Raw genomic sequence first — 19182 nt, forward strand, 5'->3', positions numbered from 1 at the left:
CAGTGAGCCAAGATTGTGCCACTGCACTCCAGCCTGGATAACAGAGTGAGACTCCATCTCAAAGAAACAAAAAACAGAAGACTAAAAGAAAAGTTTGGAACTTCCTAGAGACTTGTTGAATAGCTGTGACCAAAATGCTGATATAGTGACATGGACAGTGAAATACAGGCTGAGGTGGTCTCAGATGGAGATGAGGAACTTATTGGGAACTGGAGCAAAGGTCACTCTTGCTATGCTTTAGCAAGGAGACTGGTAACACTGCTCCTACTCTAGGAATCTATGGAACTTCAAACTTGAGATGATTTAGGCTATCTGGCAGAAGAAATTTCTAAATTTCTAAAAAGCAAAGCATTCAAGATGTAACTTGGCTGTTTCTAACAGCATATGCTCATATGCATTCGCAAAGAGATAGTCTGAAATTGGAACTTACATTTAAAAGGGAAGCAGACCACAAAAATTTGGAAAATTTGCAGCCCGACCATGTGGTAGAAAAGAAAAAACAAATTTCTGGGAAGAAATTTAACTCAGCTGCAGGAATTTGCATAAGGACAGAGGATCAGAATGTTAATAGCCAAGACAATGGGGAAAATGCCTCCAGGGCATTTCAGAGACCTTCACAGCAGCCCTTCCCATAACAGGCCTGAAGGACTAGGAGGGAAAAATGGTTTCATGGCCTAAGCCCAGGACTGCACTGTCCTGTACAGCCTCGGGACATGTCACCCCGAATCCCAGCTGCTCCAGCTCCAGCTGTGGCTAAAAGGGCCCAAAATACATATCAGGCCACTGCTTCAGAGGGTGCAGCCTTTGTGTCTTCTATGTGGTTTCAAGCCAGGTGCAAGGAGGGCAGGAGTTGAGGCTTGGGTGTCTCCACCTAGATTTTAAAGTTTGTATGGTAATGCCTGGATGCCCAGGAAGAAGTCTGCTGTAGGGGCAGAGCCCTCATGGAGAGCCTTTACTAAAGCAGTGTGGAGGGGAAATGTGGGCTTGGAGTCCCCACTCAATGTCCCCATGGGGGCACTGCCTAGTGGAGCTGTGAGAACAGGGCTACTATCCTCCAGGCCCCAGAATGGTAGCTCCACTGACAACTTTCACCATGTGCCTGGGAAAGCCACAGGCACTCAATGCCAACCCATGAAAGCAGCCACTGGGGCTGTACCCTGCAGAGCCATGAGGCAGGCTGCCCAAGGCCTTGGGACCCCGACCCTTGCATCAGTGTGGCCTGGATGCACACCTATGAGCAGTAAAGGGAAAACTCTTATTGAAAAAGGCAAGAACAAATCAGCTCAGTGAGATGAACTGCACATTGAACTCCTTCCTGGGATGGAAGAATTGAACAATGATAGGATCTTCTACATTTCAGTTTTTACTTTTACTGACTCATGGGCAGTGGCCAATGGCCTGGTCATATGACCAGGCAGAGGGGCAATGGCAAACTGGGCTATGAAAGGATGCCCACATGGAGCACAGCACTGCAGGAACTTAAAGGGCACATTAAAGTAGCTCATGTCAATGCCCACCTGAAGAACCCCTCCCAGGATCAGTGATCAGATCTGGTAGGTAGACATGCTGGTGAACTTGAGGTGGCCAACGGGGCTCAACAAAGGGGTGGACACAGGAGAGCTGCAGCAGTGCAGGGATGGGCTGCTCCGCAACATGTCCCTCCTGCACCCTCAGAGGCACCAAATGCCAACAAGAACTGTCCTATCTGACAGCAGGAAGACAGAGACTGCAGGTGGCTATGGGGCAGATTCCCAGTAGCAAGGCACCACTCATAGCTAACAAGTACATTATACCAGACTGAAGCCAGTATCCCTGGGATGCTATAATGGGTCCTGATACGTACTCTGGACTGGGCTTTGCATAGTCATTAGATTCAAATGCCAAAACTACTACAAAAGAACTGGAACAGATGGTAAGACATCAATTTGGACCACCAAGTTATATCTCTTCAGACCAAAGAACACACTTACAGCCGCAGTGTCCTATAACGGACAAATCATGTTGCATATTGTCTTCATCTCCTAGGGCTGCCATAACAAAGTGCCAAAAACTGTGTGGCAGACTTACAAAACAAAATGCACTGTCTCACAGTTCTGGAGACTAGAAGTCTGAGATCAAGGTCTTGGCAGGGCTGGTTCCTTCTGAGGGCTGTGAGAAAGAATCTAATCCACACTTCTCTCCTAGCTTCTGGTGGTTTGCTGGCAATCTTTGGCATTCCTTGGCTTATAGAATTTGGCCTTCATCTTCATATGGTATATTCCCTGTGTTATCTCTGTGCACAAATTTCCCCTTTTTATAAAGATACAAATCATATTGGATTATGGGGCCCACACTATTACAACATGACCTCATCTTAACTAATTACATTTACAACAACCCCATTTCCGAATAAGGTCATGTTCTCAGGTACTGGGGGTTCGGAGTTCAGCATATGAAATTTTTGTTTAGAGTAACATATATCCCTTTTTTCAGTTTTTATTTTGTTAAAACACACATAAAATTTACCATCTTAACCATTTAAACTGTACATTCAGTGGCACTAAATACATTGATAATGTTGTACAAGTATCCCCATAATGCATCTCCAAAATTCTCTTAATCTTGTAAAACTGAAATGATATTTATTAAAAACTAACCCCACCCCCTCCTCCCAGCCCCTGGCAACCACCATTCTACCTTCTATGAAGTTGAATATTCTAGGCCCCTCGTTTAAATGGAATCATGAAGTATTTATTTTTGTGACTGGCTTATTTCACCTAGCATAATGTACTCCAGGTGCATCCATGTTATAGCATATGTCAGAATTTTCTTCCTTTTGAAAGCTCAATAATATTCCATTGTATGTATGTATATGTCAGATTTTCTTTTCCCATTCATCCCTCAATGAATGCTTAGATTATTTCCACTTTTGTCTATTGTGTCTAATGCTGCTATGAACATGGGTTTACAGATATCCCTTTGAGATCTTGCTTTCAATTATTTTGGTATTCCACCCAGAAGTGGAAATGCTGGATCACAGGGTAATTCTGTTTCTAATTTCTTGAGGAATCACCATACTGTTTTCCATACTGGCCGTACAGTTTTATATTCCCACTCACAGGAATAAAAGGGTTCCAAAACATGAATTTGTGGGGACATATTTCAAACCATAGCAGTCACCAAAAGCTTAAGCAACAAAACAAAAAGTGGATCAATTGGATTTCATTAAAAACTTCTGTGTTTCAAAGTTCATATGGTTTGGCTGTGTCTCCAACCAAATCTCGTCTTGCATTGTAACTCCCACAGTTCTCATGTGTTGTGGGAGGAATCCAGCAGGAGGTGACTGAATTATATGGGCAGGTGTTTCTTGTGCTGTTCTTGTGATAGTGAATGAGTCTCATGAGATCTGATGGTTTTAAAAATGAGAGTTTCCCTGCACAAGTTCTCTCTTTGCCTGCTGCCATCCATTTAAGATTGTGACTTGCTCCTCCTTGCCTTTCATCTTCTGCCATGATTGTGAGGTCTCCCCAGTCACATGGAACTGTGAGTCCAATAAACCTCCTTCTTTTGTAAATTGTCCAGTCTCAGGTATGTCTTTATCAGCAGCATGAAAACAGACTAATGCAAAGGTTACATAAGAAAATAAGGACAACCACAGAATGGGACAAAAACTTACAAGCCCTATATCTGATAAGGAACACATGTTCCAGACTATATAAACCACTCTTACAACTCAATAAAAAGACAACCCAATTTAAAAATGGGCAAAAGATGAATAGACATTTCTTCAAAAAGATGAATAATGGCCAATAAACATGTGAAAATGTGCTCAATAACATTCGTTATTAAGGAAATGCAAATCAAAACACAATGAGATACCACTTCACCCCACTGAGATAACTCAATTCGAAAGACAAACAATAAGAAGTGTCAGCAAAAGTGGGAAACTGGATGAGAACCTTCATTCAATGCTGTGGGAACGTAAAATCTTCTGTCTGTTTTGGAAAACATTTTGGTAGTTTTTCAAAAGTTAAAACAGTTATCATATGATCCAGTAATTCCACTCCAAGGTATATACTTAAAAGAAATGAAACCACACAAAAACGTATACCTGAATGTTCACAGCAGCATTATTCATCATAGCCAAAGTGGAAACAAGACCGCCAAAGCCAGCCCTGCCTTGGGACCTGACAAAGTTAAATGGAAGCCTACAAAGCTGAGCCGCATTTCCATGGGAGACATTTTGGTCATTCCAGGTGATGATGAACTATACCAACTGTTAGTGGCTGAGAAGAATCTCAGGAAAGTGCCAGCATCTTTTGACTTTTATTTTGGGGGGCTGCATCTACTACCACAACATGCAATATGGGTAACACTAGCATGGCTGGTTGGATTTGACTACCTCATGCAAATAAGTCATGTGATAATACTGATATTGATGATCAAATGTATTGGGAGACTGAGTTAAAGCCTCCTCAGGATGTAATGCCAATGGAAAATGAGTCTTTAGAAAACTATATTTAGTTAACTATCAGCTTGTTTCCAGATAAATAGTTCTGCAGAGGTCATATAAGGTACAAATAGCAGTAGATCAAGGGGGAGGATGATCTTGGGGACTCCTGAAATACACTGTAAATAACCCAGATATTCCCCAATGAATAAATGGATATACAAAGTGTGGTATACATACATAGGTACGTATAATGGAAGAATATATGTACATACAATGGAACATTATTCAGCCATAAACAGGAATGAAGTACTGATACAGGCTACACAATGAATGAACCTCAAAAATCCTTAGATTCTTGCTAAATGAAAGAAGCCAGTCACAAATGACCAGATATTGGATGACACATTTATATAAAATGTCCAGAACAGGCAAATCTAGAGCCAGAAAGCAGATTAGTGGTTGTGAGGGGCTGAGAGGAGGAGGAAATGAGGAGGGATTAAGTGAATTAATGCATGTTAACACCTTAAATTTTGGGCAACTGCCCAATTGCACAGACAGTGCAATCTCATTCATGGGTTACATGACAAAACAAAGAGAAAAGCCTGGGTAGAAATACCAACATGTATGTTATGAAAAATATAAAACCTAAGTAAACAGAGAGACTATGTTCCTTAATGAGCAGATTCAATATTATAAGGCTGTCAGTTCTCCTCCCATATAATGCATACATGTAATGCAATTTTAATCCAAATGGCATGATCTAGACAAGAAAAATTGATTCTAAAATTTATATGAAATAATAAAGGTGTGAGAATTGCAAAGAAAATTTTTAAGTGGAAAATTATTAAGGGAGAAAGGAGTGTGGAGACCCTGCTCCATATGGTAGAAGTCAAAGACAGCTAACCATCAATTCTTTCCCTTCCTCAACACATATTGCTTCTCAAGAGGTGAGAAATAACTCCCCTCCCCTTGAATCTGGCTGCCTCGCTCGATCAACAGAATATGACATAAACTCCATTCTGGGAATTCTAGAATTAGATTTTTTTTTCTTTTTTTTTGAGACTGAGTCTCGCTCTCTTGCCCAGGCTGGAGTGCAGTGGTGTGATCTTGGCTCACTGCAAGATCTGCTTCCTGGGTTCACACCATTCTCCTGCCGCAGCCTCCTGAATAGCTAGGACTACAGGTGCCCGCCACCACGCCCGGCTATTTTTATTTTTTTTTGTATTTTCAGTAGAGACGGGGGTTCACTGTATTAGCCAGGATGGTCTCGATCTCCTGACCTCGTGATCTGCCCACCTCGGCCTCCCAAAGTGCTAGTATTACAGGCGTGAGCCACCACGCCCGACCTGAATTATTATTATTTTTTTAATATGTCACTAACTGTGAGTTATAAATTAAAACCTGTTTAGCCAGAGATGATGATTTTATAGTTAATGTTTAAACTAGAATTGACTAACAGAATCTACTCCATAAAGAAAACAGGTTTTGAAAGGTCTACCAGGTGTAGATATAACTTTTTAATTTTTAAATCTGTAGCATTTATTTATTCACTGATGGTAAATACCAAATGTAGTAGGGCAAATTGTATGTGGAAATATTGTTTTTCCAGGTGTGACCCTGTGATTCTTCTCAGCCAAAATCATTGTAAAATTATGGCACAGCCAGCATAACTGTGGTTGTAATACTTAATTTTTTAAATTAAATATTTTTCTTGTCTAACCTTCTCCATATTTCATTGAGTATGTCCTTCTGCACATATCTTCATCCATCTTTATGATTCAAACTTTTCTAGGAGAAATTACTTTTTATTTTCTCTGCAGGACATGTGGGGTTGGGTGGCTGATGAATAGTAACCTGGCAAATTCCTCTGCCTGGAAAAATATCATCCAACTGACGGGTGTGTGGTTGCAAAAGCGAGCTTGATAACTATTAGCTGAGCAACTTGGGATCATATTAAGATAAAATTCATAAGGTATGTATCTTCCAATAAAATGCTATCATTAGAAAAATGCTATTTATTCCATTAGAGATGCAGTTTTCTAATCCTTATAGTAATTATAACTATTTCATTCCCTCTGGAAAGATAACAACAAAAAAAGAGAATGGAGTGCTGGTTATGGTAAAACTTTTAATATTTAATTTCTAATATTGGAAATAATCAAATGTATTTTATTTCTTTCTAGTCATAGAAAGGGCTTTTTAAATTGTATATTATGAAATTATAGCATTTGAAAAATTTTATCCTTTGCCTTATTTTAAAAAAGAAGCTTGCTTATATTGACCTGTAAGCACTGTTTCTTTCAAACTTGTGGGATATAATTTTTTTCCCAATCATTCAAATATTAGGTATTAAACCTAGTATTTGGCATGACACTGAGTCCATGCAAATATCCTTTTCTCCAATTATCATAGTAAATGTACATCAATATTTACCACTTGAGGATTGAGTTTTCTTTACAGTGCTCTTTCTTTATTAAAATGAAAAAAATGAAGTATAGAATTTGTACTTAATGTGTTTTTCATTGATCTCTCTTTGACCTTATATTATGAATCACCAGTACAGTTTCAAAAAATAGTCAATGAAGATTCCTCTCATTGGAATCAATGAAGCACCTCTCAATGCCTGTACTCTTATTTCCTCCCTAAATGTCTCCATAAAAATTAAATGTTGTGTTTAGATTTCTATTTTAATAACTGAAGCTTTATCTCTTTAACAGTTTAATATTTTCTGCTTTAGATTCCTAAAGTAAAAGCCTCCCTCCTATTTAAGACTTGTTTTTAGCTTATCAAAACTTTATACATAACCTCACAGAGACTTGGAAGTTTAAAATTTAACACCATATTTTTTAAAAGTTTGAAGACTAAAATCTTTTATATTTTTATATTTAAAAAAGAAATTTAAGTTTAAATGGTACAGCAAAATCTTCTGAAGAATGGGATAGAAGTGAACTTTGTAAAATTCTACTGCATCTCACCAATCATTAAGAAATAAATACATTAGATTAAGAACTAAGAGGATATTAATTTAATAAATATTTTCGAGTAATGAATTATAGGAATATCAATAGTTCTGCTAATTTTTCTTTCAGCAAGTGGTGTTTCCTGAAACATAACTTAGGTTATTCTTAAATAAAATGAGTTCAATAACTCTGTTAGGAAAAAAACTAAAATAAATCCAGTGGTTCCCCCCAAAAATTTATGAAACTTTCAGGACAAATTCTAATCATAAAGTACTGCGTGTTTTTAGATATGAAATCGAACAAATAAAGATATTAAGACCCATGAAAATTTTAGCGTGGTTATTTTCATTTGTGTAAGCATATGAGGTTGGCAAGAAAATTGTCACTGTGTGTTACTGCAGTGACAGACTTCAATGCAGTGTTGCCACAAGTTCTCGGACTAGCAACTTCCTACAAGAAAGATGTGAGGACTGGCGATGCAACAGTCAACGTTGTATTCTCTATATCATGGAAAGAGGTATGGCATTGAATAGCAGAAAGATTCCATAAAGGTAAGTTTAAAAGAATTTGACCTTCAGTCAATCTCTATTTCAGGCATGAATGCAAAAAATGCAGGCTATATGCACAATCTGCAACCATACAGGGTGCTGCTTGAAAAACACTTTAAAAAGATGAAATCTCATACTAGAAAAAAAAGAACAAAAATGACAGAACAGAAGATAAATCTGCATCTGCAAATTACACTTTTTTTTTTTTTTTTTTTTTTTTGAGATGGAGTATCGCTCTGTACCAGGCTGGAGTGCAGTGGTGCCATCTCGGTTCACTGCAACCTCTGCCTCCCGGGTTCAAGCGATTCTCCTGCCTCAGCCTCCCAAGTAGCTGGCAGTACTGGAGTGCGCCACCATGCCCAGCTAATTTTTGTATTTTTAGTAGAGATGCGGTTTCACCATGTTGGCCAGGCTGGTCTTGAACTACTAAACTCACATGATCCACCCGCCTCGGCCTCCCAAAGTGCTGCGATTACAGGTATGAGCCACCGCGCCCGGCCTAAACTTTCTATTAAAATAAATCTATTGAGATCCAGAAATCCACATCCACCAGTAATTTATTCCAAGTCTCTCTCAAGGTTTCTTTTTTTTTCTTTTTTTGAGACGGAATCTTGCTCTGTCACCCAGGCTGGAGTGCAGTGTCGCGATCTCGGCTCACTAAGCTCTGCCTCCCGGGTTCACACCATTCTCCTGCCTCAGCCTCCCGAGAAGGTGGGGTTACAGGCGCCCATCACCAGGCCCAGCTAATTTTTTGTATTTTTTGGTAGAGACGGGGTTTCACTGTGTTAGCCAGGATGGTCTCCATCTCCTGACCTTGTGATCTGCCCGCTTCGACCTCCCAAAGTGCTGGGATTACAGGCGTGAGCCACCGCGCCCGGCCGACTCTCTCAAGTTTTCTTTGGTACAAATAACATTTTCCATTTATCTGGCATCAGGAAATTGGTGGGGTTTTTTTCTTCTTCCTTCTTTCTTCTTCCTCCTCCTTTTCCTCCTCCTCCATTTGTTCATATTAAACTGGCTACCCATGGGTAGAGTCAACAGGGCAACATTTAAAAAAAAAAAAAAAAAAGCATGTCCCCATAACGATGGCCTGGGAGTGGAGACCAGTGACTCAAAAGCAGAAAGCCGGTCGCAAAACGTCAAACTTCTGCAGTCTCAGCTTCGGGCGGGAAAGGCAGCGCTCACTCAGGGAAAGAGCCAAAGGAGAAACAGTGCAGCTCTTGCCCCAGTCATTGTCCTAAGGCCAGGCCATTGTCCTAAGGCCAGATGACCTGCAAATTGGGGACACAGCACGGCATGCAGCAGCTGGGCTGAAGGATGCTGTTCCCAGTGGGTTTCTGCAGGGGACGTTCTGATTCCCTTAGCTGACGAATATGATCCTAGGTTTCCTTATGATTACGAGAAAGTAATGAAGCGCCAAAGAGAGGAATGACAGACACAGCAGGAGCTAGAAATACGAAAGGAAATAGGAGAAAGGGAAAAGAGGCCTAAAGACAGGCAGAAAGCTAGGGGGGTTCTGATCAAGGCGACCAGATCCAGATTCTGATGAAGACAAAGATTAGGAAAGAGAGGAGGAAAAGAAGTAGGGCGGAGCTGCCATTGCCCCACCTACTTTTCTGGTAGAGAAAGACAAGAGTCACCCCGAGATTTTCCTTATGAAGAGGATTCAAGACCTCAGGCACGGTCTTCCAAAGCTGCCAATCCTCCCCCAGTGGAGGAGGAACAGGACAGACCGAGATCTCCAAACAGCCTAGTAGCTCCTTCCTCGCTAACGTGGTGGGAACGGTGGCGCAAAACATCATGCAGAAGCGCGGCTTCCGGGAAGGCTAGGGCCTCAGGGAGCACCAGCAGAGGCTGCGCGCCGCCTTTCCGGTGGGGAAGACCAGCAAACCTGGCGGCAAGATCATCATGGGCGACGCCGCGGAGAAAGATGCAGTGAAGAATCAGGTACAAATCCACTGACTGAAATACTCGAGTCCTACTAACGTGGTCCTACTAAGGGGCACAGTTGGTGCAGGGAAGGTGGATGAAGACTTAGAAGTTGAAACCAGGGAAGAATGTGTGATGACATATTTTTCAGTTCATATGGTTTCCTATGAGACATAGCATCATTAAGGATAAAATAAGTAAAACTGAAGAGAGTATAGTTAATTTAGTTAATAATGAGTTCGTTTTATTGTTATGCTTCTTTTTCTTTTCTATTGTCAATTTATATTGGCTCAGAGAAAACAGGCTTGATGGATAAAGTCCACGGTATTTTCCAATTTTGCCATGAAAAATATGGCAAAGTTGGAAAATGTGTGATATGTGAACTTCTTGGTGCCCCTGATGAAGAAGCAGTACAGACATTTTTAGAATTTGAGAGTTGAGTCAGCAATTAAAGCTGTTGTTCGCTTGAATAGAAGGTATTTTGGTGGACAGGTGGCAAGAGGATGCTTTTACAATTTGGACAAATTCAGGGTCTTTGACTTGGTGAAACAAGTTTGATTTGAAGAACTAGAGCATGAGTCATCTCCGGTGACCCTTAAATGACCAGCAGGCTAAGAAAAGAAGGAAAAAGGTCACAGCCTCCATGGCTGTTAGATACTGAGATTCTTGGAAAGACTTCCAAGGTATACAGTGATTGATCCCTTTTCATTCTGTGGTTTTTTAAATATTGTATAAAAATCCAAATCCTTTTAAATAAATAAATAACATGCGCAGCTGACTAGTTTCAATCATTGGTGAATATTATACTGTAGGAATGAAGTTAGTGTCTGCAACTGTACATATTCAGGCCATTATATATAAGCTAGTTAGGAAGAAAATACTGTGGATTTTATTCATCAAGACTGTTTTCTCCAGGCCAATATAAAACAAATGGAAAGGAAAAAGAAACATAATAAAAAGAACTCATTATTAAAACTGGATTACAGGATTAATTTTAATCTTTTCAGTTTCACTTATTTGATTCTTAGTGATGCTATGTGTCACAGGAAACTATAGGAACAGAAATGTCCCAAGAATTAAATTTGCTGAGAAAACAGAAAAGGACTTATTAGTCTATTTCAATACACTGCACAGCATTCAAGAAGAATTTGGATCATGTGGTCTTTAAATTACTAAAATGAGTAATGAATACTGGCGGAACCAAAGGCTATTTCTATGTGAGGAAATCATTTTGCGTTTATATGCATCAGTAAAATTTAACAACCAGCCTATGCTGTTAAACATGGTGGTTAGAGCTGGTGTTTCCCAAAGTTTACTATACAGATGGGTAAATAAAGTTACAAAAGCACACATAAGGAACGCAAAATTCACTGGAAAAACTGGGTATGTTAAGAATATTTAAAAAACTGAATTTTACGCTGGGCATGGTGGCTCATGCCTGTAATCCCAGCACTTTGGGAGGCTGAGGTGGGTGGATCACCTCAGACCAGCCTGAACAACATGGCAAAACTTTGTCTCTACAAAATACGAAGAAAACAACAACAAAAATTAGCTGGGTGTGGTGGCGCCGGCCTGTAGTCCCAGCTACTCTGGAGGCTAAGGTGGAAGAAGTGCTTGAGCCTGGAGAGGCAGAGGCTGCAGTGAGCTGTGATTGCTCCACTGCACTCCAGCCTGGGCAACAGAGTGACTCCCTGTCTAAAAAAAAAGCAAAACAACAAAACAGACACCACCCCCCTAAATTTTATAAAGCAAATCTAAAAGCAAAAATGAAAATTGCCTAACAATAACAAAATGGGGCAGTAGATCTGATCAAATGTGGTATATTTATGTAACAGAATATATATTCTTTTAAAAAATTATTAGTAATATTTTTCTAACTGTACATATATGATCTATTTCACAGCAAAAATGAATTAAATTGTGATATGAGTAAAAATAACTCAAAAGCATTTCTAACACTAGCATGTATATATTTATGGAAATGTGTTCTTGGATAACGGGACGTTATAAAATCTCACCTGGAGAATTTAAACCATATAGGTGATACTATATTTATACTTTGACAAAGCATTTTCTGTAATCAACTTTATTTAGTATCACTTAAAAAAGGGAATGGTATTTCATTCTTATCCCTTTTAGTGCTTCCTAAATATTTTACTTTTGAAATGATAGGTCTTGGATATATTGGCTTATTTGTTTTTTGTTATAAAATCTGTCATCTGTAGCAAATGTTTTAATACAATTCGAGGCACATATGCACACCTCGGAATATGAGGAAAGAAAACAATCAGAAACTTTACAGATTGACATTGTCTGTTTTCACAGTTGCTCTGTGGAAAGTTTGCTGTGAAGGACTGTCAAAGAGTTTAGAAAATAAGATTTACAATTTCCATGCTGACAGCCAATTTTAGGGATGAATTTTACTTTCATATTGTCCCGTCTCCAACATAATTTTAAAGGGATTCTGGAAAAAAAATAGTAAAATGCAAAACTATACTAATACTCTCAGGAAGCATCTCAAGCATTGATTAGCAAATGTATCTTATTATTTACAGTTAAATGACATTTCTAATGACCAAGGACTTTCTGCGTAAACATCCCTGGGGAGAAGATTTATTGCACCCTTCTGTGACCTCCCCACTCTGACTGCCCTCTCTTAGGCTGCAGTGTCTCATGGTTGTACTCAGTCATTGACTGAGCTGGCAAATATTCTGTTTATCATTGTCTAGGAAAGGCTGATGTGCTCCCCGACTTAGTAAAATGTTTCACCGCATCATTACTGGGCAATAAAAATAAGCTGAAATAACTGACTGAGTTAAACTATTAGTCACTTTGGGCAAAACATGGCCTTTCTTCGTGAGGCACATCAGTGAGATGCTCCAGAGGAGCCAAGGCTCCGGGGATACCTGTGTGGTGCCGTAAAACCAGCACATAAAGCAGTGAAAAAGGTAACGGCACTCATTTAGCATTGTTACAATTCCACTGGGCACGGTGATGAAGGGAAGCTCCATAAAGGGTGGTCTATTTAAAACTGGTTCCCGAGTGTGATCCTTTATTTAGGCCTATCTGGAAGACATGCATTTCAGTCCTTAATTCGCAGTCTTTTTTCAACAACCCTATGAAACAAAAGGTATCCAGCATGGTGACTATAGGGAATGATACTGTTTTATTTACCCGGAATTTGGAAAGACAGTAGATTTTAAATGTCTTCACTCCCCTCTGCCACCAACATGGAAACTATGTGTGGTGTGCTGGGTGTGTTAATTAACTTGACTGTGGTAATCAGAACACAGTGTATACCTATATCAAATCATAACGTAGTATACCTTGAATATATAGAATTTTTATTTGTCAAATAAGTATTTAAAAATTTTTTAAAAAGGGATTTATGGCAGAGTAGCAGCAGTGGGTGGTAAGGCCTGGGTCAAGCTCAGCCCCAGGTGGGAGGTGGGGTCAGGGAGGAACACAGTAAGCAGCTCTGGCCTTGCAGGTGTAACACTCTAGGCCTCTGTCTTCCCAAGGCATATTCCCTGTGTGTTGTCCCAGCGTCTTACCTCTGTGTGTGTCTCTGCACCTACATTTCCCTTTTTTATAAGGACACTGGTCATACTGGATTGGGGCTCACTTTAATGACCTCATTTTAACTTGATTACCTCTGCAAAGATCCTATCTCCAAACAAGGTCACATTCTGGGGTTCATATAAATTTGAAGGAAAACAATTCAATTCATATATCATCTCTGAAATAAGGACAACTTGACTTATGTATATACAATTTGGGTTGTGGTTGCTGAGTATCTATTTCAAACGGGTTGTGGGCTCGTCTCATACGATTCAAAGGGGACTTTGGAATCCATAGTGTATGTATGTATGCATATATGCATGTATGATCATGGATCAGCTTTCCCATTTCTGTCACTGTGTCCCTATATGGTTCATGATCATGTATGTTACTTTAGCTCCAAGGCTATACACAATCCAAACAAAACAAAACAAAAAACAGAAACTGTATTGGATAGTTTGACTTTCTGTTAAAACTATATATATATATATATATATATATATATATATATATATATTTTTTTTTTTTTTTTTTTTTTTTTTTTTTTTTTTGAGATGGAGTCTTGCTTTGTCACCCAGGCTGGAGTGCAATAGCATGATCTCGGCTCACTGCAACCTCCGCCTCCCAGATTCAAGCAATTCTCCTGTCTCAGCCTCCTGAGTCGCTGGGATTACAGGCACCCGCCATCATGCCCAGCTAATTTTTTTTTGTATTTTTGTAGAGACAGGGTTTCACCATGTTGGCCAGGCTGGTCTTGAACTCCTGACCTCAGGTGATCTGCCCACCTTGGCCTCCCAAAGTGCTGAGATTATAGGTGAGCCACTGTGCCTGACCAGATAGATAGATAGATAGATAGATAGATAGATAGATAGATAGATAGTTTTTTTTTCAGTATATTCTCAGCGTGTGTTTGAGAAAAGGTTTTTTGTTTTTGTTTGTTTGTTTGTTTGTTTTTGGGCCATTGTCCAAGGGTTCAGAACTGAATGGGAACATGTGTAAATGGATGTGATGGAGGCTGGAATGTGTAGCAGCTTTTCATCATCACTGTAACAAATCACTAAAACATTCTCTTACTATCTCTCACTTTAGAAGTGTGGGAGGGCTGGACTGATGACCTTGCTTATAGTCTTACAAGGACAAAATCCAGGTGCTCTTGGGCTCTTTATGAAGGCTCTAGGGGAGAATGTGTGTCCAAGAAAATGCAGGTTAGAGCAGAATTCACCTTCTTGTAGGAGTGAGGTCCCAGTTCATCACTGGCTGGTAGTTGGGGCCTCTCAGCAGCGTCAGGCTGCCTGCATCGCTCTTCATGGTGCCCAGTTCATTTTCTAAACCAGTAATGCTGCAGAGAGACATTCTCCTGCTTCCAGTTTCTCTGGCTTCCCCTCACCCACACCTCTCTTCTGTGTCTCTTCTGCCTCCAACCAAGTTAAATCTCTTAAGTGCTCATGTGATTACATCCAGCCCACTGCATGAATCACGATCATCTCCTATCTTAAAGTCTGCAACCTTAATTACCTCTGCAAAATCCCTTAAGTGATATAACGGATTCACAGTTTTCAGAGATTAGGGCATCTTGGAGAGTCATTCTTGCTGCCACAAAATATTCTTTAATCCTTCATGAAATGTTTGCTTTCATATATTTGTCTCTAGAGAAGCATCAGATATTTTCTCAACATTCCTTCATGTTAAAAACCCTCAACAAACGAGGCATTGGAGGAACATACTTCAACATAATAAGAGCCACCTATGACAAACCCACAGCCAGCATCATACTGAATGGGCAAAAGATGGGAAGCATTCCCCTTGAAAACTGGGACAAGACAGGGATACCCTCTCTCATTATTCCTACCCAACATAGTACTGATGTCCTAGCCAGAGCAATCAGGCAAGACAAAGAAATAAAAGGCATTTGAATAGGAGGAAAAGAGGTCAAACTGTTTCTGTGTGCAGATGATATGATTCTATACCTACAAAACCCCATCGTCTCTGCCCAAAAGCTTCTTAATCTGATAATCTCAGTAAAGTTTCAGGATACAAAATAATGTACAAAAATTAGTAGCATTCCCATATACCAACAACATGCAAGCTGAGAGCCAAATCAAGAATGCAATCCTATTCGCAATTACCACGAAAAGAATAAAATACCTAGGAACACGGCTAACCAGGGAGGTGAATGATCTCTACAACAAGAATTACAAAACACTGCTCAAAGAAATCATAAATGGCATTCAAATGGAAAAACATTCCATAATCATGGATAGGAATAATAAATATGGTTTTTAACCATATTGGGCCATACTGCCCAAAGCAATTTATAGATTCAATGCTATTCCTATCCAATTACCAATGGCATTCTTCACAGAACCAGTAAAAACTATTTTAAAATTAATACGGAACCAAAAAAGAGCCTGGATAGCCAAGGGAATCCTAGGCAAAAAGAACAAAACTGGAGGCATTACGTTACCCAACTTCAACCTCTACTACAAGGCTATAGTAAACAAAATAGCACAGTACTGGTACAAAAACAGACACACAGACCAATGGAACAGAATAGAGAGCCCAGAAACAATGCCACACACTTACAACCATTTGATCTTCGACAAAGTCAACAAAAACATGCAATAGGGAGAGGACTCCCTATTCAATAAATGGTGCTGGGATAACTGGCTAACCATCAACCGTTCCTGGACCCCTTCCTTACACCATATACAAAAATCAACTGAAGATGGATTAAAGAGTAAAATGTAAAACCTGTCAGGTGCAGTGGCTCATGCCTATAATCCCAACACTTTGGGAGGGCGAGGTGGGAGGACAGCTTGAGCCTCAGAGTTTGAGACAAGCCCGGGCAACATAACGAGACCTCGTCTCTACAAATAATAATAATAAAAAAAAAATAGCTGAGTGTGGTGGCACGTGCCTGTAGTCCCAGCTGCTCAGGAGGCTGAGGCAGGGGAATCTCTTAAGCCTGGGAGGTTGAGGGTGCATTGTGCCACTGCACTCCAACCTGGGCAACAAAGTGAGACCCTGTCTCAAAAAAAAAAAAAATTAAAATAAAGCCTATGACTATAAACCCTGGAAGATAACCTAGGAAATATAGGAAATACCATTCTGGACATAGGACATGGCAAAGATTTCATGATGAAGACACTGAAAGCAATTGCAACAAAAACAAAAGCTGACAAATGGGACCTAATTAAACTAAAGGGCTTCTGCACAGCAAAAGAAACTATCAACAGAGTAAACAGACAACCTACAGAATGGAAGAAAACATTCACATATTATGCATCTGACAAAGGTCTAACATCTGGAATCTATAGGGAACTTAACAAGCAAAAACAAAAACAAAAACAAAAAAACCCAAAACCACTCCATTAAAAAATGGGCAAAGGATGTGAACAGGCACTTTTCAAAAGAAGACATACACATGGCCAAAAAGCATATGAAAAAACCCTCAGCATCATTACTCATTAGATAAATGCAAATCAAAACCACAAGATGCCAGCTCACACCAGTCAGAATGGCTATTATTTAAAAGGCAAAAAATAACAGGTGCCGGTAAAGCTGTGGAGAAAAGGGAGTGCTTATACACTGCTGGGGGAATTATACATTAGTTCAGTCATTGCAGCAAGCAGTTTGGTGATTTCTCAAAGAACTTAAAACAGCTACCACTCAAACCAGCAACCCCATTGAGTACACACCCAAAGGAATAATCATCTTTCTACCATAAAGACACATAGATGTGTATGTTCATTCACAGTAGCAATGACATAGAATCAACCTAAATACCCATCAATGGCAGTGTAAAGAAAATATGGTACATATATACCATGGAATACTATGTAGCCATAAAAAAAGATGAGATAATGTCCTTTGGAGCTGGAGGTCATTATCCAAAGCAAACTAACACAGGAACAGAAAACCAAATACCATGTATTCTGACTTATGAGTGGGAGCTTAATATTGAGTACATATGGACACAAAGAAGGAAAGAAAAGACACCACAACCTACTTGAGGGTGGTGGGTGGAGGAGGATGAAGATTGAAAAACTACCCACTGGGTACTATGCTTATTACCTGGGTGATGAAATAATTATGCTCATTACCTGGATGATGAAATAATCTATACACCAACCCCCATTACATGCAATTTGCCTATATAACAAACCTGCACATGTATACCTTTGAGCCTAAAATAAGTTTAAAAAACAAGAGAAGCATCACGTATTTTCTGAAGGAAATGGGAAAATATATATGAATATACATTGTCAAAGACTATAATTTTGAGATTTTCTATTGCTTATTCAGTAGTTTCTTTCTGGACCTATTCCATCTGGGCTAGCAGTTGTGAAAACAAAGTAGTGTGGATCAGACTCTGTCACCTGTTTCTGTCATGCAGATTTTAGCCCTCATCCTAAAGGAGGGACAGATTTTAGCCCCATCCCAATAAAAAAAATCTCTGCTCTGTTTACTGTTTTTTCTACTTGGTTTGGAAAAACTTCGTTAGAGATAATTGTCTATACCACATATGGCTGAGAGCAGGTTTAGGAGCTATCTTGGTACTCATACTTGGAAACCCTTAATATGGCATCATCCTCAGCACATGGAATTTCTCAGATCACTGACAACCTAGGACTGATGATTATTCCTTAAGCTAACTTCGCTCTTCTGAAAAGGTTGGCAGGCATGGCTATATTTTTCTGAGGACTCCTTATGTTATCATCCACTCAAGATAAATCAAGGCATTAACTTCTTGAAATTTTAAAAATCTTAAGCTCTTTAGGGTTACTCTGTGTCTGCTTAGAGGAAAAAGCATCCAACTAGAGATATAAATGTATCCATTAATAAAAGGTAATGGAGGCACAAAAGTTGATTTGAGCTAACAGTGATTCATCAATCACTGCTGAAGCAGCTTCAAATGGGAACTGGTTCAGGGACCCTTTCAAGGGAACGAAAAGGGCCAGCTTCTGTAAGGTAAATATAGGAGCAGATTTTTCACTGGTTGTAGTTATACAATTGCCCTACTTGGTTGATCCTGCTGGAAAGTCTCCAGTTATATAAGTTAATTGGTGGCTTCTGATTGGTTAGCCTTAAGTTTGACTTTTTTTTTTTTTAAAAGCCATTTACAAGAAATAGCTCAAGTTAAGTTTTGCTTATATTGGTAAATCAAGCAAAGTTAAGGCCACTTACAAGGCTTTGTCTGCTCAGAGATTCCTCAGGCCATTTTAATTTTGTTTAACAATTCAAATACACACTGTGTGCCAGAGGGCAGCTCAGTGAAGTCTTTGAATGTCTGTGACTGTATATTTGGAAAAGTACATATTCTTTGTGAAACACCACAAATACTGATGAGGTAAAATGCAATGTATAGGACTGTATGTATATAGCAAGTCTTCTATTACTAGATCTATATTTCTGTTTACATACAATTTTTATTACTAAGAAAGGTTGAATATATTTACCTTTCCAGTAAGAATTACAAGTAATTAAGTTACCTCCGTAACACCTCAGTGTTTAGGTACAGTGCAAAGTGGCTCTCTATATCTGTGTCCAGCATGGAATTTCTTACCTAGTTGAAAACTTTCTTACTTGAGAATAAGTTTTCTTATATATGTGGTGATATGGGATGATAACAGAATGCTTTAATGTACAGGCATCCATGCCCCCATGTGACAAGTTTTCTCACATGATTATTTCTTTTAACTGTAGCTTCCAGATATATAAGCCTCATCTTTGGGCTCACAGGAGCATTCTA

The 19182-nt window shown here is 39.4% G+C and overlaps 1 protein-coding gene and 1 pseudogene across 4 annotated transcripts in view; one reads left to right on the forward strand and one right to left on the reverse strand.

The window, feature by feature from the left end:
- ZNF484 (zinc finger protein 484) overlaps nt 1-19182 on the reverse strand; it is a 131658-nt gene that overhangs the window by 74302 nt on the left and 38174 nt on the right. The gene's annotated exons all lie outside the window — the stretch shown is intronic.
- LOC100424109 (splicing factor 45-like) lies at nt 8823-10513 on the forward strand (annotated as a pseudogene).

This window comes from Macaca mulatta, chromosome 15 (genome assembly GCF_049350105.2).
Source record: "Macaca mulatta isolate MMU2019108-1 chromosome 15, T2T-MMU8v2.0, whole genome shotgun sequence".
In the NCBI taxonomy this organism is placed as follows: domain Eukaryota; kingdom Metazoa; phylum Chordata; class Mammalia; order Primates; family Cercopithecidae; genus Macaca; species Macaca mulatta.